General features: G+C 45.3%; 2 protein-coding genes across 2 annotated transcripts in view; both read right to left on the bottom strand.

Moving 5' to 3' along the window:
- LOC129716301 (uncharacterized) overlaps nucleotides 1-23,033 on the bottom strand; it is a 59,105-nt gene that overhangs the window by 27,463 nt on the left and 8,609 nt on the right. The window lies entirely within an intron of this gene.
- Nucleotides 9,737-23,033, bottom strand: part of LOC129706630 (collagen alpha-6(VI) chain-like) — a 46,476-nt gene continuing 33,179 nt past the window's right edge. The window contains exons 12-15 of the transcript XR_008725083.1: nucleotides 17,419-17,484; nucleotides 16,227-16,280; nucleotides 13,344-13,379; nucleotides 9,737-9,774 (exon numbers count right to left, since the gene is read on the bottom strand). The gene's annotated coding sequence lies outside the window, so the exon portion shown is untranslated. The remainder of the gene's footprint in view (nucleotides 9,775-13,343; nucleotides 13,380-16,226; nucleotides 16,281-17,418; nucleotides 17,485-23,033) is intronic.

A 23,033-nucleotide genomic window follows, 5' to 3' on the forward strand; every position in this document is an offset into this window, starting at 1 on the left:
CGTGGATCACCTCGAACACTCTCCGGCGCCAGGTGGCAGGGACGATGGGGCGCGGCTGACCAGACGACACATCGCACAGGATTGTCACACCCCCAGGACCGAGAGGGACATCCTCAAGACGGAGGCCGGAGATGGCAGTCCGGTAGGTGGGCACCTCATCGTCCGTGAGCTGTGCCGCCGCCAGAGCAGAATAGTCCAATCCGGGCGCCTCCTCGAACACGGCATTTTTAGCAGGGCGGGACAATGCGTCGGCCACCCGGTTCTCTTTCCCCTTGACGTAGCGGATGGCTGTGGTGTATTCGGAGATGTAAGCCAACTGCCGCTGCTGACGTGCGGACCAGGGGTCGGAAATCTTCTGCAGGGCGAAAGTGAGCGGCTTATGGTCGGTGTAGGAGGTGAACGGGCGGCCCTCCAGGAAGTAACAAAAATGGCGCACAGCCAGGTACAGAGCCAGGAGCTCGCGATCGAACGCGCTGTACTTGGTCTGCGCGCGGTTGAGGTGCCGACTGAAGAAGGCCAGAGGCCGCCAAACTCCACCTGTCAGCTGCTCCAGTACAGCACCAACTGCCGACTCCGAGGCATCCACAGTGAGAGCAGTCGTGGCATCTTCCCGCGGGTGCACCAGCAGCACGGCCCGAGCAAGGGCCTCCTTCGCGCCGTCGAAATCTGCCTCCGCCTCGTGGGTCCACTCAACGCTCTCTGCTGCCCACCCGCCAGAAGTTGATACAGGGGCCGCATGATGTGGGCCACGGATGGCACGAAACGATGGTTGAATGCCACCATGCCGACAAATTCCTGCAGGCCACGCACCGTGCGTGGGCGGGGAAACCGACGGAGGGCGTCAACCCTGTTAGGCAGGGGAACCGCGCCTTGCGCAGTCACGCGGTGGCCGAGAAAGTCAATTTCGTTGACCCCAAAACGGCACTTGTCCAGGTTGATGGCCAAACCATGCTCGCTGAGCCGCTGACAGAGCTGTCGAAGGTGAGCGCAGTGTTCCTGCTGCGAGCGGCTGGCCACCACACGAATTCGAGGTCACGACACACCCCGTCCATGAGGCGCTGAAAGGCCTGTGCAGCGTTTTTGAGGCCGAACGGCATCCGAGTAAACTCGTAAAGCCCGAATGGCGTGATGATAGCCGTCTTGGGTACGTCATCCGGGTGAACCGGGATCTGATTATAACCCCGTACCAGATCCACTTTTGAAAAAAATGTGGCCCCAGCCAAATGGGCCGTGAAGTCCTGGATGTGGGGTACGGGGTATCGATCCGCTGTTGTTGCAGCGTTCAGCCGTCGGTAATCCCCACAAGGTCGCCAGCCCCCGCTTGACTTAGGGACCATGTGGAGTGGGGACGCCCAAGGGCTGCTCGAAGGGCGGACGATCCCCAAGGCCTCCATCGTGCGGAATTCCCGCCGTGCCAGACGCAGTTTATCTGGTGGCAGTCGTCGTGCTCGTGCATGGAGTGGTGGGCCGGTAGTCGGGATATAATGTACAACTCCGTGGCTGGGGGTTGCTGAATGAAACTGCGGAGTGAGAATGTCCGGGAACGCAGCCAAGATTCGTGCGAATCGGGAGTCCACGGACGCCAGTGGCCGTCCCACCGGTTGACCCAAGCGCAACGTGATCGGCTCCATTGTAGTGGCGTTGACCAAACGCTGACGCCCGACGTCCACCATGAGGGAATGCGTCCGGAGAAAATCGGCCCCGAGCAATGGTTGGGAGACGTCGGCAACGGTGAAGTTCCATGAAAAATGGCAGGAGCCGAGCACGATGGGAACCATGCGCAGTCCATATGTGCGGATGGGGCTGCCGTTCGCCGCGGTCAGGACGGGCCCCCGCTTACCGGAACGAATGTCGGCCAGCGAAGGGGGCAGGACGCTGAGCTCCGCTCCTGTATCCGCGAGGAAGCGGGTCCCGGAGCGCCGATCCCAAGCGAAAAGGCGGTGAATTTGGCCGGCCACCGCGGGGACTATTGGCAGCCGGCCCAGGCGTTTCCCGGGAACGTGCATGGCTGGCGGCATTGTCATGCTGCAGCACCCCAGCGCTGATGGAAATAGCACCAGCTCCTTGCGTTGGTGCTATTTGGAGCTTGCCTGCCCCTGCTGGTGGTGCCTGCAGCCTGCTGGCGCTGGACTGCAGGTGCAGTACCCCTCACTGCCGCTGGGGGGTAATCGTGCTGGCCGTCGGGCTGGAGCTGTCACTCCTTCCACAGCTCCCCCGCCCCACCGGAGGAAATCGGGAGCTGCTGGGGTGACGTCATCGGTGTACCTGCCGACGGCCAGCGCGTTGACGTCATCGGTGTGCCTGCCGACGGCCAGCACGTTGACATCATCCGGGCGCGTCGACCTCAGCGCGACCTCGTCTCTGCTGACGCCCAGCGCGCTGACGTCATCAGGGCGCGCCATCCACAAGGCGTCGGCACGCCTCCCGAGGGCCCGAAGATCAGCAAACGAGGCGTCGGTGAGTTGCAACCGAATGTAGGCCGGCAGCAGATGCAGGTAAGTGTACTCGAACAACAGGCACGGCGTGTGCCCGTCTAATAACGCCACCATTTCCTTTAGGAGGGTAGATGGCCGCCGGTCGCCCAGGCCACCCATATGCAGGATCCTACCTGCCCGCTCCATCCTACTTAGTCCGTAAATTTGGAGCAGGAGCTGTTTCAGGCCGAGGTATTTATTATTGTCCGGGGGGTCTGCGAGGAAGTCCGATACTTCTTCCACCGCATCCTGGTCGAGGGCTCCCACCAGGTAATAGAAGCGGGTGGCATCGACCGTGATGCCCCGCAGGTTGAACTGGGCCTCCGCCTGCTGGAACCAGATGAGCGGCCGTGTGGTCCAGAAGCTGGGCAGTTTCACGGAGACCGCGTCCAGAGACAGGGTCGGGCTGGCGTGTGAGGAGGTAGGGCTTTGTTCGGTCTCCATCATGATGCCAATGGAGCGTCGGGGGTCACCAATGTAGTGCGTGGGTCTCAAAATGAGGCAAGTAGTCCGCAGTTTGAGAAGCACTATACTTTATTTCCTCCCGGTTCAGGGGAAGACGAAACCAGGTAAAGATGGCACCCAAACCCTGCCTTTTATACCTTCCGGCTAAGGACCGCCTCCGGACTGCACCACTCCTGTGCCGAGGGGTTCGGCAGTATAATGGCACGACCCTTAGGAGCCGCCACAAGTCTCTATTAGATGCAAAGACTAGAGAAATTGATGGTGGCAAAAACAGGAAAGCAGACTAGTATCTAAATGGTGGCCGACTAGGAAAAGGGGAGATGCAGCGAGACCTGGGTGTCATGGTACATCAGTCATTGAAAGTAGGCATGCAGGTGCAGCAGGCAGTGAAGAAAGCGAATGGTATGTTAGCTTTCATAGCAAAAGGATTTGAGTATAGGAGCAGGGAGGTTCTACTGCAGTTGTACAGGGTCTTGGTGAGACCACACCTGGAGTATTGTGTATAGTTTTGGTCTCCAAATCTGAGGAAGGACATTATTGCCATAGAGGGAGTGCAGAGAAGGTTCACCAGACTGATTCCTGGGATGTCATGACTGTCTTATGAAGAAAGACTGGATAGACTTGGTTTATACTCTCTAGAATTTAGGAGATTGAGAGGGGATCTTATAGAAACTTATAAAATTCTTAAGGGGTTGGACAGGCTAGATGCAGGAAGATTGCTCCCGATGTTGGGGAAGTCCAGGACAAGTGGTCACGGCTTAAGGATAAGGGGGAAATCCTTTAAAACCGAGATGAGAAGAACTTTTTTCACACAGAGTGGTGAATTTCTGGAACTCTCTGCCGCAGAGGGTAGTCGAGGCCAGTTCATTGGCTATATTTAAGAGGGAGTTAGATGTGGCCCTTGTGGCTAAGGGGATCGGAGGGTATGGAGAGAAGGCAGGTACGGGATACAGAGTTGGATGATCAGCCATGATCATATTGAATGGCGGTGCAGGCTCGAAGGGCCGAATGGCCTACTCCTGCACCTAATTTCTATGTTTTTATGTTTCTATGATCTTACTCAGTTTAAATATTGAGGATTAATGGAAGTTATGGAGGTGCTTACAATTATGAGGACTTTTGAAGAAAGATATGGCAAAATAGTAGTAAAATTAATGTGTGACTGCTCACAGTTTTGTAAAGGTGTGAATTTCTGTTTACTCAAACACCAAAAGATGAGCAGGAATTCATGTTAAGCAGCAAGCACAATTTTATCCTGACCCAAAACAATATGGATATAAAGCAATCAACATTCATATTAGTTTTTATTATCATTTTTTATGTAAGTACTAATTTGCTGTATTCAATCAGAAAATGCAGGACAAGAATTGAACTTGGAACCATTTCATAGAATGTAGAATAATACAGCAGAAGAAACGGGCCCTTTGGCCCACAATGTTTGTGCTGAACATGATACCAAGTTAAACTGATCTCATCTGCTTGTACATGATCTATATTCCTCTATTCCTTGCACTACCATGCGATTATCCAAAAGTCTCTTAAATGCCACTATCGTACCTGCCTCCATCAACACCGCTGGGAGTGCATTCCAGACCTCCAACATTCTCCGTAAAAAAACGTGTCCCACATAATTCTATTAAACTTTACCTTTTAGCTATGCCCTCTAGTATTGGATGTTTCCATGTTTGGAAAAAGATTATGATTGTCTAAGCCTTTCATCTATATTACTAAATCTCTGATCTTGACCGCTTATGGCCCACTGTGCTGCGATCTCCGACAGAACGCCGCCACCTACGGCTGTCATTTTTGGCCACCTCGCTCAGAGCCTCCCTCCGCCTTACAGGTGCGGAGGATTTTTCCCATCGATGACATATCAGAGAGATATTAATGTCACCAATATTAAAATCACTATTCCCTCTGCTGCCCCTGTTGGAGAAAGGGGGAGGGACTATACAACCAGGAAGTTGTGTGCCTCACTCTGTCTCTGCAAGATGGATGAAGCCAAGAGTCACATCTCTCTGAGCTCTGAATAACACTGAACAAATGTCTACACAACTGTGAGTACACTTAATGTGGTGTGAAAATGAAAATATTGTTTGTTTGAAGTAAAAAGGCACTGCCTGCAAATGGTTGTTTGGCTGCTTTGGCATAGAAGTTGAAAGGTACTACTTACTGCAAATGGTGGCTTGGGAGGTTTGGCTTGAAGTAGAAAGGCACTACTTACTGCAAATGGTGGCTTGGGTGTGTTGCTTGAAGTTGAAAGGCACTATTTAATGCAAATGGTGGCTTGAGAGCTTTGGTTTAAAGTTGAAAGGAACTACTTACTGCAAATGGTGGCTTGGGAGCTTTGGCTTGAAGTTTAAAAAAAAAAAACACCATTCTCTCTGCTGCCCCTGCTGGAGGGAGGGGGAGAGACTATAAAACCAGGAAGTTGTGTGCCTCACAGTCTCCGCAAGATGGATGAAGCCAAGGGTCATGTCTCTCTGAGCTCTGAATTACACTTAACAAATGTCTACACAACTGTGAGTACACTTAATGTGGTGTGAAAATGAAAATATGGTTTGTTTGAAGTAAAAAGGCACTGCCAGCAAATGGTTGTTTGGGTGCTTTGGCTTCAAGTTGAAAGGTACTACTTACTGCAAATGGTGGCTTGGGAGCTTTGGCTTGAAGTTGAAAGGCACTACTTAGAATTAGAATTAGATTCCTTTATTGTCATTCCGTCCTTTCGGTCTGCCCGAAATTATGTTGCCTGCAGTCATACACAGAACCAATAAAAACAAAACATACAATAAACACAAATTAAACATCCACCACAGTGAGTTCACCAAGCACATCCTCACTGTGATGAAGGCAAAGTCTTAGTCTCCGTCTCTACCCTCCTTGTTCTCCCTCTGCGCTGAGGCGATCGATCCAGGCCGAAGATGCCGCTCTCCAGTCCAGCGGACCTCCGTGGCGATGTCGCCGCCGCCAAAAGCCGGAACGCCGTCTCCGCTCCGAGACAGCCTGCCACAGCATTAGCTCCGCGCAGCCACCCCAGCTCCGGGTCCCGCAGTCTCCGCTCCAGACAGCCGCCTCAGCTCCGGGTCCCGCAGTCTCTGCTCCAGACAGCCGCCTCAGCTCCGGGTCCCGCAGTCTCCGCTCCGGGCTGCTGCCCCAGCTCCGGGTCCTGCAGACTCAGCTCCGAGCCCCGCTGCATCAGCTCCAGGCCGCCGCCGAAAGCCAGAACGCCGCACCAGCAAGTCGGGCCACCGCTGCCTCAGCCCCGAAGACCGCCAGCCTCTCGTTGGTGAGTCCTGGCTGGCTCTGCCTCCGGAGCCTCGGGGTCAGTCGCAGGCTGGAGGCCGCCAGCTCAGCCATTAGGCCTCAGCGCAGACGGAGGCAGAGAAGAGGGATACGACACGAAAAAGTCGCATTCCCCCAAAGGAAGAGACGGACAAATGGCGGCTTGTGTTCTTTGGTTTGAAGTTAAAAGGCACTACCACAAATGCACTTACTTTCGGTTTGCACTGTATATTGATTTTAGATAAAATGCTACCACTTACGGCTGTGATTTTTGGCCATCTTACTCAATCCCCCCTCCCCTGAGCAGGTGCAGAGAATTCTTCCCATCAAAGAAAAATAAAAGTGTTATTAGTGTTTAAAAGATGTTGAGAATCTCTCTCCTGTCAATCACACCCTGAAAGCCACACCTTTTCCGGTGGGAGGGGGAGAAGTTATAAAACCCGGAAATGTGGGTGTGGCTCAGTCTCTGCATGATGGGGGGGGAGAGGTCATGACTCTGTCTGAGCTGTGAGTCAACTGAACAAACTGAATGTCTATTGAACTGTGAGTTTGGTGTTTTGTGTGGTTTTATGGTGGTTTCACCCTGCATGAATTGGTATGAAGCTGCATTTGAATTTGGTGGCCTTGGACACTGCTTGAAGTGGAATGAAACTGCACTTGAATTTGGTGGCCTTGCACCCTGCTTGAAATGGTCGGAACATGGATTTGAATTTGGTGGCCTTGCGCCCTGCTTGAAATGGAATTTCAAGGAATAGTGATGAGCCAACTGCCAGCACACCAGCCATGAGTGAGCTGCCAACAGATCAGGCTTGAGGGCCTGATCTGCCACCCCAAGAACCCATACCAGCATTCCAGAAAGGTCCCCCACTGGCCACCAATATTGGAATTGGTGGTGAGGTGGAATATTGTGTTGGGGGACCAGCCCTCCTGTGTGAACATGGGACCCAACGGGTCCCACTTAATCTAGTAACTTTATATACATCTATCAAGTCTCCTCTGAACCTCTGCCATTCCTGAGAAAGCAATCCAAGTCTATCCAATCTCTTCCTATTGCTGAAACCATCTACTCCAGACAGCATTCTGATAAACCTCCTCTCCACAAGCGACCACATTACTCCAAATGCAGCTTAACCACGTCCTATACAACTGCATCTTGACTTCCTGGCTCTGATATTCATTGCCCCTAGCAATGAAGACAAACATACCATAAACTTCCTATCCACCCTACTTGTTTGTGCTGCTGCATTCAGTGAGCTATGAACTCAGACACCAGGATCCCTCTGCACATCAATGCTGTTAAGGGTCCTGCAATTTATTTATTTATTTATTTATTTATGTATTTATTTATTTATTTATTTATTTAATAAGAAGAGAAAAAGGGAAAAGAGGTTGTAGAAAGTGAATGATAGGCTAGTGAGCGTGAGTGAAAGGCAGATAAAGAAAATAGTGAAGAAAATAAATAAGAAGAGGGAAAGCAGGAGGGAGTTTATTCAATCGCCACAAGGAGATTATTTTTTACATTCTAGATCGTCTTTCACCCATACCTGAAACTTAATTTTCACGATACGGTGGCACCACAATACTCCAAGATAGCAATAAATGGGGACCTACTCATTAAGAATTGGTCTTGTTTGCCTATTAGGAGGAGTCTCATTGCTTCCAGATGTGCTGTGTCCAGCAAATTACTGATCCACATTTAAAATGTTGGTATATTAGCATTTTCCAAAATTTAAGTATGTGTGTTTTTGCTATTATTAACCCATAATTGAAGAATGAGTTTTGGTGTGTATTTAATTTGTTCCCATCTCTACTTACTCCAAACAACAATTAACTGTATACTTTCCTTACATTCAAACCCCAAAGTGCTGTGCCTTACATTTGCGCAGGTTAAACTCCATCTGCCAATTCTCTGCCCATTTCTGCAGCTGATGTATATTCTGCTGTATCTTCTGACAGCGTTCCTCGCTGTCGACAACTCCTTCAGTTTTGGTGTTGTTAGCAAACCTACTCACCAACCCAATCACATTTATGCCTAGGTCATATCTGAGGAAGGACATTAGTGCCATAGAGGGAGTGCAGAGAAGGTTCACCAGACTGATTCCTGGGATGTCAGGACTGTCTTATGAAGAAAGACTGGATAGACTTGGTTTATACTCACTAGAATTTAGGAGATTGAGAGGGGATCTTATAGAAACTTACAAAATTCTTAAGGGGTTGGACAGGCTAGATACAGGAAGATTGTTCCCGATGTTGGGGAAGTCCAGGACAAGGGGTCACAGCTTAAGGATAAGGGGGAAATCCTTTAAAACCGAGATGAGGAGAACTTTTTTCACACAGAGAGTGGTGAATCTCTGGAACTCTCTGCCACAGAGGGTAGTTGAGGCCAGTTCATTGGCTATATTTAAGAGAGAGTTAGATGTGGCCCTTGTGGCCAAGGGGATCAGAGGGTATGGAGAGAAGGCAGGTACGGGATACTGAGTTGGATGATCAGCCATGATCATATTGAATGGCGGTGCAGGCTCGAAGGGCCGAATGGCCTACTCCTGCACCTAATTTCTATGTTTCTATGTCATCAATATCTATCACAAACAGCAGAGGTCTCAGCACAGATCCCTTGCAGAACTGCATTGGTCAAAGTCCTCCAGCCAGAATATCTACCTTCCACCACAACCCTCTGTCCTCCATGAATAAGCCAGTTCTGAATCCATATAACCAACTTCGTGAATCTTCGTGATCAGTCTACCATGAGGGACCTTATCAAAAGCCTTACTAAAAATCATGTATACAACAACCACCACCCTACCTTCATCAATCTTCTTTGTCACCTCTTCAAGAAAATTAATCAAATTAATGGGCCAAATGTCAATTTCAATAATAACAGAAACTTAAAATTGTTTAAATATTTTAATTTAAATGTTCCACAGCTATGTCTTATAGAAATTCTTAAGGGGTTGGACAGGCTAGATGCAGGAAGATTGCTCCCGATGTTGGGGAAGTCCAGGACAAGGGGTCACAGCTTAAGGATAAGGGGGAAATCCTTTAAAACCGAGATGAGAAGAACTTTTTTTCACACAGAGAGTGGTGAATCTCTGGAACTCTCTGCCACAGAGGGTAGTCGAGGCCAGTTCATTGGCTATATTTAAGAGGGAGTTAGATGTGGCCCTTGTGGCTAAGGGGATCAGAGGGTATGGAGAGAAGGCAGGTACGGGATACTGAGTTGGATGATCAGCCATGATCATATTGAATGGCGGTGCAGGCTCGAAGGGCCGAATGGCCTACTCCTGCACCTAATTTCTATGTTCTATGTTCTATGTCCCTTTCAGGTGCCTCATTTATTAGCAAATAGCATTATAGTAGGGAGATCGATATTTAATTTACATAGCTAACTATGTCTCTTAAATAGATTTATAATTGTAGGGCATTTACTCAATCTGTTCAAAAAATAAATACTGAGTTTTCAGATAAAATGACATAAAATATTTGGATTCACCTGCGTGCCTTCATATCCAGGCGGGCCCTTTGGTCCAGCGGTCCCAAATCGTCCCTGGCGATTCTGTAGGAGGAAAGTTTGTATGTTATTGAGAGGATTGAAGAAAATGATCCAAAAAATTGCAAAACATTACAGCACAAGATTTTGCTTCTATATAATATTGCTTGATTTGGGCGACTTCTGAAGTTTGAATTTAACATGCAATTGCCACAAGATAGTTAAATCCATGCTCCTTCTAGCCTGGATATTTTGTATTATATCCTAACAAGGAACCGGAATGGAAAATTTATAATGACGAATCTTTAACCTGATCTGTTTAGTGTGTCCAGCAATTCAATCTACATTACTAAATTTCTGACCTTGACCGCTTTTGGCCCACTGTGCTGCGATTTCTGACAGAACGCCGCCATCTACGGCCGTCATTTTGGCCACCTCGCTCAGAGCCCCCCTCCGCCTTATGGGTGCGGAGGATTTTTCCTATCGATGACAAATCAGCGAGATATTAATGGGTTTTTTTAATTCACCATTCTCTCTGCTGCCCCTGCTGGGGGGATGTGGAGTGACTATAAAACCAGGAAGTTGTGCGCCTCACTCAGTCTCTGCAAGATGGTTGAAGCCAAGGGTCATGCCTCTCTGAGCTCTGAATAACACTGAACAAATGTCTACACACCCGTGAGTATCCTTAATGTGGTTTGAAAATGATAATATGGTTTGTTTGAAGTAAAAAGGCACAGCCTGCAAATGGTTGTTTGGGTGCTTTGACTTGAAGTTGAAAGGCACTACTTACTGCAAATGGTGGCATGAAGTTGAAAGGCACTACTTACTGCAAATGGGGGCTTGGATGCTTTGGCTTGAAGTTGAAATGCACTACTTACTGCAAATGGTGGCTTGGTTGCTTTCGCTTGAAGTTGAAAGGCACTACTTACTGCAAATGGTGGCTTGGGTGCTTTGGCTTTAAGTTGAAAGGCACTACCTACTGCAAATGATGCCTTGGGTGCTTTGGCTGGAAGTTGAAAGTCATTACTTACTGTAAATGGTGGCGAGTGCTTGGGAGCTTTGGCTCGAAGCTCAAAAAAATCACCATTCCCTCTGCTGCCCCTGCTGGAGGGAGGGGTAGAGACTATAAAACCAGGAAGTGGCGTGCCTCACTCAGTCTCTCCAAGATGGATGAAGCAAAGGGTCATGTCTCTCTGAGCTCTGAATAACACTGAACAAATATCGACACAACTGTGAGTACCCTTAATGTGGTTTGAAAATGAAAATATGGTTTGTTTGAAGTAAAAAGGCACTGCCTGCAAACGGTTGTTTGGGTGCTTTGGCTTGAAGTTAAAAGGCACTACTTACTGCAAATGCTGGCTCAGGAGCTTTGGCGAAGTTGAAAGGCACTACTTACGGCAAATGGTGGTTTAGGTGCTTTGGCTTGAAGTTGAAATACACTACTTACCGCAAATGGTGGCTTGGGTGTTTTAGCTTGAAGTTGAAAGGCACTACTTACTGCAAATGGTCACATGTAATTGAAAGGCACTACCTACAGCAAAGGGTTGCTTGGGTGCTTTGGCTTGAAGTTGAAATGCACTATTTACTGCAAATGATGGCTTGGGTGCTTTGGCTTTAAGTTGAAAGGCACTACTTACTGCAAATGGTGGCTTGGGTGCTTTGGCTTGAAGTTGAAAGGCACTACTGCAAATGCACTTACTTCCTGTTTGCACTCTCTATTGATTTTAGATAAAACGCTACCACTTACGGCTGTGATTTGTGGCCATCTTACTCAGTCCCCCTCCCCTGAGCAGGTGCAGATGATTCTTCCCATCAATGAAAAATGAAAGTGTTATTAGTGTTTAAAAAATGTTGAGAAACTCTCTCTTGTCAATCACGCCCTGAAAGCCACACCTTTTCCGGTGGGAGGGGGAGGGGTTATAAAACCCTGAAGTTGGGTGTGGCTCATTCTCTGCAAGATGGGGGAGGGTGAGGTCATGACTCTGTCTGAGCTGTGAATCAACTGAACACACTGAATGTCTACTGAACTGTGAGTTTGGTGTTTTGTGTGGTTTTATGGTGGTTTCACCCTGCATGAAATGGTATGAAGCTGCATTTGAATTTGGTGGCCTTGCATCCTGCTTGAAGTGGTATGAAACTGCACTGAATATGGTGGCCTTGCAGCCTGCTGAAAGTGGTATGAAACTGCACTGAATATGGTGGCCTTGCAGCCTGCTGAAAGTGGGAAACTGCACTTGAATTTGGTGGCCTTGCACCCTGCTTGAAGTGGTATGAAACTGCACTTGAATTTGGTGGCCTTGCACCCTGCTTGAAGTGGTACGAAACTGCATTTGAATTTGGTGGCCTTGCACCCTGCTTGAAATGGAATTTCAAGGAATAGTCACTAGTCAACTGCCAGCCCACCAGCCGTGAGTGAGCTGCCAGCAGATCAGGCTTGAGGGACTGAGCTGCCACCCCAAGAACCCATACCTGCACTCCAGAAAGTCCCCCCCCCACTGGCCACTAATATTGGAATTGGTGGTGAGGTGGAATATTGCGTCAGCCCTCCCGTGTGAACATGGGACCCAAAGGGTCCCACTTAGTCTAGTATTTATATATGATTCCCAGCATCTGAATTTGTTGTTGTTTAGTAGTTCTGTCCCATTGGCATGTTCTGAATGGAAATTAAGTGCTATAACTGCCCCCTAAGTACCCAGTTATGTCCTGTTAGCCTTAACTGCAAAATTACAGCATCTTTGTGAAAAGTCCCAGCACAAAGATGCACCTCAGTCATGGCATCACAGGTTCCTCTTGAAAGTAGTTGTAACTAAATGTTACTGTCCTAATCCATTCTTTGCGACACACCAATCACTTGGGGATGAGTGGACTAATTCAACTGATCAGATCAAGGGCTCATTTTACACATAGTGGTAAACCTCACAGCAGAAAGGCTTTTAAAGCAGATAAAGCCAGTTCTGTATTGTATGATTTTGTGTGGCCCCACTATTACATTATTCTGCAGCAGCACACCACAAATGAAAAAATAATTAGCCTGCTGCATGCCACCTCTTTAACTTGACTTCACAGATACTGTCTCCAGACTATATCTAGCTACAAAGGTACTAGCATATCCTAATAAGAGATAACATTTATAATATAATAGTGTTGGAATATATTTCTCCATTTTTGGTCAATGTACTGCCAGATAATATGCACAGTCAGATCTCTACCTTGATCCGAATATAATAAACACACATAGAATTGGGGGAAGAAGAGGGCAGAGAGGTGGATACTATCAAAATGTACACCATGTTGATGAGTATGATTATTATATTCGGTGAGGATCTGACATGCACTTCTGCCCATTGCCTGGGCTTTTGTTAACTGATTAATATTATTATCTGTTATATTATAAACAGGGCCAAGAGGTCCTTTCTTTCCCAAACTTTCTGCAATTAGAACAAATAAAAGTACAGAGGTCCTTCCAAGTGAGCAGTGATCCAAGTTATTCTACCTGCACTATTGTGGACCCATATCAGGCACAATGATGTTCAACTGGTTTGAAATAGATAAAACTAATGCAAATTTCAAATAATGAATACTTTCATTATTTTTATTGGTACTAAAATAACGTTTTGACATAAACCAATACTCACCTTATTACCTACAACTCCTCTCCGACCAGGTCGCCCCTATAAAGATGGAAAATTAAATTTGTTTTAGGCTGGTGATTAAAGTCCAATGGTTTACATTACATCAATCGTAAAGACAATGTAAGGTTAACAACATTAAAGTTGATCTTAAGGAAGAATAATAATTCATCTACACAACACATCTAATTATTTGTTGGCAATCAAATACTGACCCTATATACTGCCAACCCAAGTCCTCCACAGATGTTGTCTGACTAAGTGTTTATGGATAGTGATACTTGTACTGAATTGTATTCAAAAATAAATGTCATTGTACCTCAGTCCATGCACCAAATAAAGTGCCATATCATACATGGCTCACTGAGTTATTCCAGCATTTTATATTTTGTTCCATCAAGTATATTTAGTTAACAGATAACATTAATCCAGATCATTTTTGGGTCGTGAAGCTGTGACTGGTGAGATGGTGCTGGACCCCCAGCTGATCTAAACTCTATCAATGATTTGAATGAAGAAATCAAGAAAAATATATATCCAGATTTACTGATGATATAAAGCTCTGTGACTATGAGGATTGTAAGATGTCAGAGTGTTTAAACTGCCTAAATTAATGGGCAAGAACATGGGAAATGAAATACAATGCGAAAAAACTGAGATCATCCACTTTGGTAGAAAAGATAGAAGCACAATGGGATATTGAGAGTATTGTAGTTGAGATGGACCAGGTTGTCTTTGTTCATGAATCACTGGAAGTTAAATTGCTGGTACAGCTCGCAATTAGGAAGGCAAACTGCATGGCATTTTGGTACAAAGATAGATACATCTTGCTTCTATCATATGGGGCTCTGAAGAGATTACATTTAGAATATTCTGTCAATTAATATCATATAATCTTCAGAGTGAAATGTACCCTTTCAAGTATCTGAAGCCAATAACTGTTGCAGTCAGCATTTGAGATTACAAAATTATCAGATCCATCAATCCTTATGAAGTCACAGTTTATAGAGTCACGGAGTCACAGTCTTACAGTGTGTAAATTGGTCCTTCAGCCTAACTTGCCCACACCAACCAACATGTCTTATCTACCCTAGGCCCATCTGCGTGCATTTGGCCCATGTCTGTTTAAACCTGTCCTAACCATGTACCTGTCTAAATATATCTTAGTACCTAACTTAAATACCTCCTCTGGCAGTTCATTCCATACACCTATCACCCTTTGCGTGAAAAAGTTACCCCTCCAGTTCCTATTAAATCTTTCCCCCTCATCTTAAACCTATGTCCTCTGGTTTTCGATTCGCCTCCTCTGGAGAAGAGGCTCTGTGCGCTTACCCGATCTATTCCTCTCATGATTTATGTGAAGGACCAAAAGCAGGATGGAAAGGTCTACATTTATTTCAGATACAGCATCCCTGTAAATCTTCAAGCATAAGTACATTATGGGAATGGGGAGGTCTTCAAGAGAAAGTTTGATTTAGTTCTTAGGGCTAAAAAAACAAGGAATATGGGGGAATAGCAGGAACGGGATACTGACTTTAGATGATCATATTGAATGGCTCGAAGGGCTGAATGGCCTACTACTGCACATATTTTTCTATGTTTCTACTTCTGATATATATTTAGTAATTTGGCTGCCTGAGTGCTTAGGTGGATAATTAGAGACAGACTGTTCAGTTCAATTCATAGAAACATAGAAAATAGGTGCAGGAGTAGGCCATTCGACCCTTCAAGCCATTCAATATGATCATCCAACTCCGTATCCTGTACCTGCCTTCTCTCCATACCGCCTGATCCCTTTAGCCACAAGGGCCAATTGGATCAGTTACGTAATTTGTGGCCAGCACATCTTAAAACCATATTTCTGTCATTTGCAGTTTGCATTCTTATTCTCACAAGTTTAGCAATCATAGGGAGGCCATATGGTGGTGAGAGAAAATGGAGTACTCAAGAAAGGTAAAGACACTCTTAGACCTCCACATTTATTAGAAAAAAGGCTACCACATACGGCTGTGATTTTTGGCCATCTTACTCAGTCCCCCTCCGCTCATCAGGTGCCAAGGATATTTTTCCATCGATGAAAAATAAGAGTTATTAGTGTTTAAAAAATGTTGAGATTCTCTCTCCTGTCAATCACGCCATGAAGGCCACGCCCCTTCTGGTGGGAGGGGGAGGGACTATAAAACACAGAAGTGTGGCCGTGGCTCAGTCTCTGCAAGATGGAGGAGGGAGAGGTTACGACTCGCTGTCTTTAGTGGCCTTGCACCCTGCTTGAAATAGTATGAAACTGCACTTGAATTTGGTGGCCTTGCACCCTGCTTGAAATGGAATTTCAAGGAATTGCCGTAAGTCAACTGCCAGCCGTGAGTGAGTGAGCTGCCAGCACAACGGGCTTGAGTGACTGAGCCACCAGCGCAATATTGGAATTGATGGAGAGGTGGAATATTGCGTTGGGGGACCAGACCTCCCGTGTGATGTTGGGACCCAACGGGTCCCATTTAGTCTAGTATATATTGTAAGTAACTGGGGTCCCAGCACCAAGCCTTGTGGCACCCCACTGGTCACTGCATCTAGTGCACAGATATACTGGATACAACCTTTGGAGAAAAAGGATGGATGATATTTCAAGTTGGGATCCTTCTTCAGACTTCGGTATCTTTGGTATCTTCATACTTTGGTGTCTATATTTTGGTATACACCAGCATCTGCAGTATCTTGTTTCTACTAAGTATTGGTTCTCCCAGATTGTAAACTCTCAACTTTGGCACAGCCTGTACATGTGAATGAGCATTTGGGAGACCGACAAGATGGATTTGCCAATAGATCAGTGTAAATAATATGAAGTAATCATGCATGGTCTGTGTAGCTAATTGGGAGCAGGATATATCTTACGCGATTTCCTTTATTGCCAGCCTGGCCTGGTGTACCGTCTAATCCGACTTCTCCCTACAAATCACAATGAGAGAAACAAACATCAATGTAATTCTCAACAGTTCCACACATGGAATGAGTATAATAAGAAAGCTCATGCTTTCAGCGGAGTACATTTTTGTTTAAACTCCCAATATTTGTAAGATGACATTTTCTGTGTTGATGAATGTGACTTCCTTAAATTATATTATCAATAATTTTCTTCTTACCAACTCCTTCTAGTTTGCAGTTTACCCTTGCAGCTGGGAAAGATAAACAAACACGTTAGCTGCTTTTATCAGCAGTTTGAAGCTAAATGGTAATATTTAGATTGATCTTGCAATCCTGTGAGTAATGAAGATGAAGGATACACAGAAATAAGTTATTTCCTTTGTTCAAGGAGATTAGAACAAGAGTCTTGAAATTTGAGTGAGGCCGTTCACAATGATATAAAGAAGCACTGCATCTCACCAAAGACAGAGAAACTCCACAACTTCAACTTGAAAAAAAGCGGCCCCAAATAAGCTCTATACTACATGGATATGGGGGCATTGGTTTTTGTCGTTTTGCACTATTATTGTTTGTTTGTCGTGTTAAGAGATGCACTACACAGAATCACACATATATAAGAATAAGGGTCTCAACCCAAAACGTCACCCAATCCTTCTCTCCAGAGCTGAGTTACTCTAGCATTTTGTGTCTACCCACACACACACACACTATATATATAACTTTTTTTTCTCGTTTCTAATATTGTTTGCAGAGTACAATGCTGACATATTCTGTTGTGCAGCGGCAAGTAAGAATTTCATTGTTCTGGCTGGGACAATGCAATCATATTCTCTTGATCTTCAGGTAGCTCAGTTGAAAAGTTTGAAACTGAGATCATTATACTTCTGTTGGGTGAGGGTGTTAAAGAAAACAGGGATATTGCAGGGAAATGGAGTTTAGACATTGATCAGCCATTAGCCAAATGATTGGTCGAGCAAGCTTGAGTCTGCTACTATCACCATGTTCCAAAAAGCTTCAGCCTCAATAAATGAATGAATTAATAAGAGCTCCGAATTTCCATTCATCCTCTGTCAACTGTGCTGAACACACTGCATATGAACTGTGGTACATTGTACACTCGCTCTGAAATCCATTCTGATTAAGTAAAGAATAAAGACTCCACCTGTATACCACCTTGTCCTTTATCACCTTTCCTTCCTCGAAAGAGATTGTCTGCACCAGGTGTACCCTGAAATAAAAAGTACATGCAAGTTACACAAAAATTCTTTCTTTTAAAATATTTTTATGAATTTTTTCAAAAGCTAAAACAAAAATTAAAAAACAATAATGATAAACATAACAGTGATATTGATACATGGGGATCAGGATTACATTAATAACAAGCATAACCTAAGTATGAGTCCAGTGTCAAAATACACATTGAGTATAAACCTCCCGGTCTCTATGTAAATATAGTTAAGTGTAAAAACAAAAAGATAAAAAGACAAAAAAAAAAGAAAAAGAGAGAAAAAAGAGAAAAACAAAACCCCCTAAACTAGAAAAAAAGCAAAACAAAATCTGGGCTACAAAGAATTTCAACAATTTAAGTCTCTGTTTGTCGTCAAGTCCATTTCACCGTATAAAGGTAAAATAATTATTATAGGTGCGACTCTCGTCAGCAGCGGCCTCTGCAGCCCGTCTGCATTTTTTATTATATTTTGTCTATGTTTCTATGTAGTTTTTGTTATTTTTTGTTGGGGTGTGTGTGTGTGGGGGGGTGGGAGGGAGGGGGTAACGTTTAAATCTCTCCCTGCACGGGAGACCCGACCTTTTCTTTGTCAGGTCTCCGTTGTCGTTGGGGCTGCAACGAGGAGCGGCCTCCAACAGGAGAAGACCGGGGACTCTGGTGCCGACGACTCACCTCACCATCGCGGAGCTGGCCGAGTCCAGAGAGCGGGTGGAGCGGTGGTGGAGCGTTGCTGCTGTGGCGGCCCGACCTCCGGAGATTCGGAGGCTGCAACTGCGGGTCTGGCGGACGGCGGCACCAGGAGCCCGCGGGTCCCTGGAGGGAGACCGCTTTTCAGGGCTCTCGCAACGGCGACTTCTCCCGCCCGAGTTGCGGGGTCGAAGAGCTCCTGGAGCGGGGCCTGACATCACCGCCCCGGGCGGCTTGGAATGGCCGCGGAACTCTGCGAGCGCACACCGGGGGCTCCAACACCAAGACCCGGTGTGCGGCCTTGCACCACCCGGCGTGGCTTTAATGGCCACGGGACAATCGCCATCGCCAGCCGGGGGTTTTGACTTTGACTTTGACATTGGTGGGCGGGGGAGAGTGCAGTGGAGAGATGCAGTGGAGAGATAAGTTTGTTTGGCCTTCCATCACAGCGATGTGATGGATGTTTATGTAAATTATGTTGTGTCTTGGGTCTATTTGTTTGTAATGTATGGCTGCAGAAACGGCATTTTGTTTGGACCTCAAGGGGTCCAAATGACAATTAAATTGAATCTTGAATCTTGAATAACGGTTGTAGAGGGGACAATTTATAACGTATGAAAATGTTGAATAAACCTTCCCCAAGTCCTATCAAATTTAACCATGGGTTCGACAATGTCACTCCTAATTTTTTCTAAGTTTAAACATGATATCGTTTCAGAGTACCAATGGAGTGTGGTAGGAGGTACACAAAATTGCTGGAGAAACTCAGTGGTTACAGCAGCATCTATGGAGCGAAGAAAATAGGCAACATTTCGGGCCGAAACCCTTCTTCAGACTATGGTAGGAGGATTAGAGTTTTTCCATTTAAATAAAATAGATCTTCTGGCAATTAATGTAATCAAAGCAATCAGCCGATGGGCGGAACGGGACAGATGAGTAGAATCTAACATTGGTAGCCGAAAAATTGCAGTAATAGGATGAGATTGTAAATCAATATCTAAAACTACAGAAATTGTATCAAAAATGTCTTTCCAATATTTTTCCAAAAATGGGCAAGGCCAAAACACATGAGTCAGTGAGGCCACTTCAGAATTACATCAGTCACAGGTAGGATTTATATGACCATAAAAACGAGCTAACTTATCTTTTGACATATGAGCTTGTTATTAAACCTTTCTGATAAGGGTTCAAATGTAACAAAAATTCCAAGATTTTGGTTTGATATGGTAATGGAAAAGAGGGTAGCCTTCAAAAAATGTCTAATCTGTAAATATCTAAAGAAATGCGAGTTAGGTAAATTATATTTATTTGAGAGTTGTTCAGAAGACATAAAACAACCATCCAAAACCAAATTGTGAAAAGCTGCTAATCCCTTCCTCTTCCATAACAGAAGGCTTGATCAGTACTGGAAGGTTGGAAGAAAAAAAATAGATATAGAAACATAGAAACATAGAAAATAGGTGCAGGAGTAGGCCATTCGGCCCTTTGAGCCTGCAATTTGAGCCATTCAATATGATCATGGCTGATCATCCAACTCAGTATCCCTTACCTGCCTTCTCTCCATACCCTCTGATCCCCTTAGCCACAAGGGCCACATCTAACTCCCTCTTAAATATAGCCAATGAACTGGCCTCAACTACCCTCTGTGGCAGAGAGTTCCAGAGATTCACCACTCTCTGTGTGAAAAAAGTTTTTTTCATCTCGGTTTTAAAGGATTTCCCCCTTATCCTTAAGCTGTGACCCCTTGTCCTGGACTTCCCCAACATCGGGAACAATCTTCCTGCATCTAGCCTGTCCAACCCCTTAAGAATTTTGTATGTTTCTATAGCACCCCCTCTCAATCTCCTAAATTCTAGAGAGTATAAACCAAGTCTATCCAGTCTTTCTTCATAAGACAGTCCTGACATCCCAGGAATCAGTCTGGTGAACCTTCTCTGCACTCCCTCTATGGCAATAATGTCCTTCCTCAGATTTGGAGACCAAAACTGTACGCAATACTCCAGGTGTGGTCTCACCAAGACCCTGTACAACTGCAGTAGAACCTCCCTGCTCCTATACTCAAATCCTTTTGCTATGAAAGCTAACATACCATTTGCTTTATTATGATAGGACTCGATAAGATAAAATTATTTAATCCAAAAAACTTATGAAATTGAAACCATACTCGGAATGTATGTCTTATTATTGGGTTAATTTATTTATTCAATCTCGTAATTGTGAAAGGTAACAAGGCCCCTAGGATACAAGCCAATGATAACCTTTGCTTAGAATCACGTTGAAGATTATCCATCCTGGGCATTGGGTATCTTCAAAATCTTTTGTCCAAAACGTTAAATAGCGAGCATTAATTGCCCAATAGTAAAAGCTAAGGTTCGGCAGTGCCAAACCACCGTCTTTTTTTGATTTTTGTAAGCATTTTTTACTTAGTCTGGGATCTTTATTCTGCCATATATATATATATGAAGAAATATTTGAGTGTATAATATCAAAGAAAGATTTAGCAATAAAAATTGGTATCGTCTGAAATAAATACAAAACTTTAGGTAGGATAAATTTTAGACGAACCTTAAATGTTTCAAGTCTATTGAATAAGTATTCCCATACTACTCCATCAAATGCCTTCTCAGCATCAAGTGAAATTACACGTTCTGGAGTTTTATTTGATGCTGTATATACAATATTCATTAATCTCCTAACGTTAAAGTATGAGTAACGATTTTTAATAAAACCTGGCTGATCTTCAGAAATAATTTGCTGTAAAATATTTTCCAATCTCATAGCTAATATTTTTGAAAGAATTTTGGAATTTACATTTAACAGTGATATAGGTCTATATGATGTCACTTCAGTAGGGTCTTTATCTTTTTTTAATAATTAAAGAAATAGATGCTTCATAAAAGGATTGTGATAATATATTCATTAAAAAGACTTCTTTAAAAACCTTGCATAGCCAGGGGGACAGTAAACTTGAAAAATACTTTAAAAATTCCACTGTCAACCCATTCAAACTGGGAGCTTTACCAGAATTCATCGAAATAATTGCTTTCTGTATTTCTTCCTCCGTGATAGTTCATCTAACAACAAAGACTCTTCATGTGGTAAATTTGGCAAGTTCAATTTCTTTAAAAACTCAGTAGGAAATTCTGATTGGTATAGGGAGGTATAAAATTCCTGAAATTATTTATAAATTTCATCCTGATCTACTGTCAATGTACCATCCCGTTTATTCACTTTAATAATCTGACGTTTGGCTGACATAGCTTTTAACTGATTGGCACATAATTTGCCAGATTTATCACCATGTATATAAAATTGACTTTTGGTTTTAAGTAAATGATTCTCAATCGGTGATACTAATAACAAATCATGTCTCATTTGAAGTTCAACTATTCTTATAGAGCTCTAAACAAGGAGCTTTTGAATATTTTTTATCAATTTCTTTAATCTCATCAGCCAATATACGTATTTCATTTTTAGTTTCTTTTAAATAAATAATTTGTCCACGAATATATGCATTAAAAGCATCCCAGACTACGCCATTGGATATTTCTTCAATAGAGTTTGGTAAGAAGAAGACAATCTGATCTTTAATACAATTAACAACATTTAGATCTTGAAGTAAAGAGAGTCTACATTAACAACATTTAGATCTTGAAGTAAAGAGCATGCGACCTGCATGCGGGAAGCACGACCAAACCGGCCGCAGGGAGGTCGAGTGATCCCCGTATAGGGCTGGTCCTTCTGAGTGAGTGACGTGAAGTTCGAGCGAAGTCCGCGGGAAGTTCGCGCGTGACGTACGGCGTCAAGACGCTGCGTAAGGCGTCAAGGCGCTGCGTATGCCTGTCGAGGCGGTGCATACGGTGTCGAGGCGGCTGCGGGGCCGGCAGGCCGTTGAGGCACGGAATTTTTTAACACGGTCAGTTTTTCGGAGCTCCGCACGATGTTGGGACCAACTCCGTACAACTCCATACGGCTCCGGCGTTCGAAATGGGAGCGGCCCCGTGAGGCAATATGGCTCAAGCGAGCACGTTAGGTCACGCTTTACGCATGGAGTCGCATGCTCATGGGACAGGTCCTTTTTTTTTTTGGTGTTTTTATGTGGGGGAAGTGGGCACGGTGCGGGGGATACCGTCCTTCAGCCGCTTCCTGGTGAGGACGCGACTATTATTCGAGTCGCGTCCTCGCCCTCTCCCCACAGCAGCCTACCTACCTGGATTGGCGCGGCCTTTCCTTCCGGGATTGACCGGAGCTCCAGCAGCGGCGGGGCAGAGTTGAAACATCGCGGGGCTGGCAATGCCTTACCGGGGGTCGCCGTCTGGAGCCCGGATTGCTGGACCTGCTGCACCGACATCCTGGAGCTGCGGTTTGCGGAGCTCCCAACGCGGGCGGCGCTGATCAACAACGCGGGGTCCTGTGACTCTGCCCGGCTCGGCCTGCGGACTCAGGAGCTGCAGACTCCGGCAGCGGGAGGCGGCTGGTCAGGAGGTCCGGGCCGCTGAGGAGGAGGATGCTCACCGTCGGGGATCGGCGTCGGCGTTCCACCAGCACGGCGTGAGGGCCTGAACATCGGGCCACCCGGGGCGGCGACTGCGGGTGCTCGGAAGGCCCCGACCACGGATGAACACGGAGGGGAGGCTGGCTGGACTATGGTGCCATCCTCACCTTGGTGCCATTTATGTTATGTTGTGTCGTGGACTTTCTGTGTTTGTGCTTTTTTTAAAATTCAATTTCAATTTTATTTTTAATATGTTTTATTATTTATTTATATTATTTTTATTATTTTTATTTTTTTCATGATACTGCCTGTAAGGGAAATTCATTTCGTTGTCTCAAATTGAGACAATGACAATAAATTTGAATAC

Source organism: Leucoraja erinacea, chromosome 2, assembly GCF_028641065.1.
Source record: "Leucoraja erinacea ecotype New England chromosome 2, Leri_hhj_1, whole genome shotgun sequence".
Classification (NCBI taxonomy): Eukaryota; Metazoa; Chordata; class Chondrichthyes; order Rajiformes; family Rajidae; genus Leucoraja; species Leucoraja erinaceus.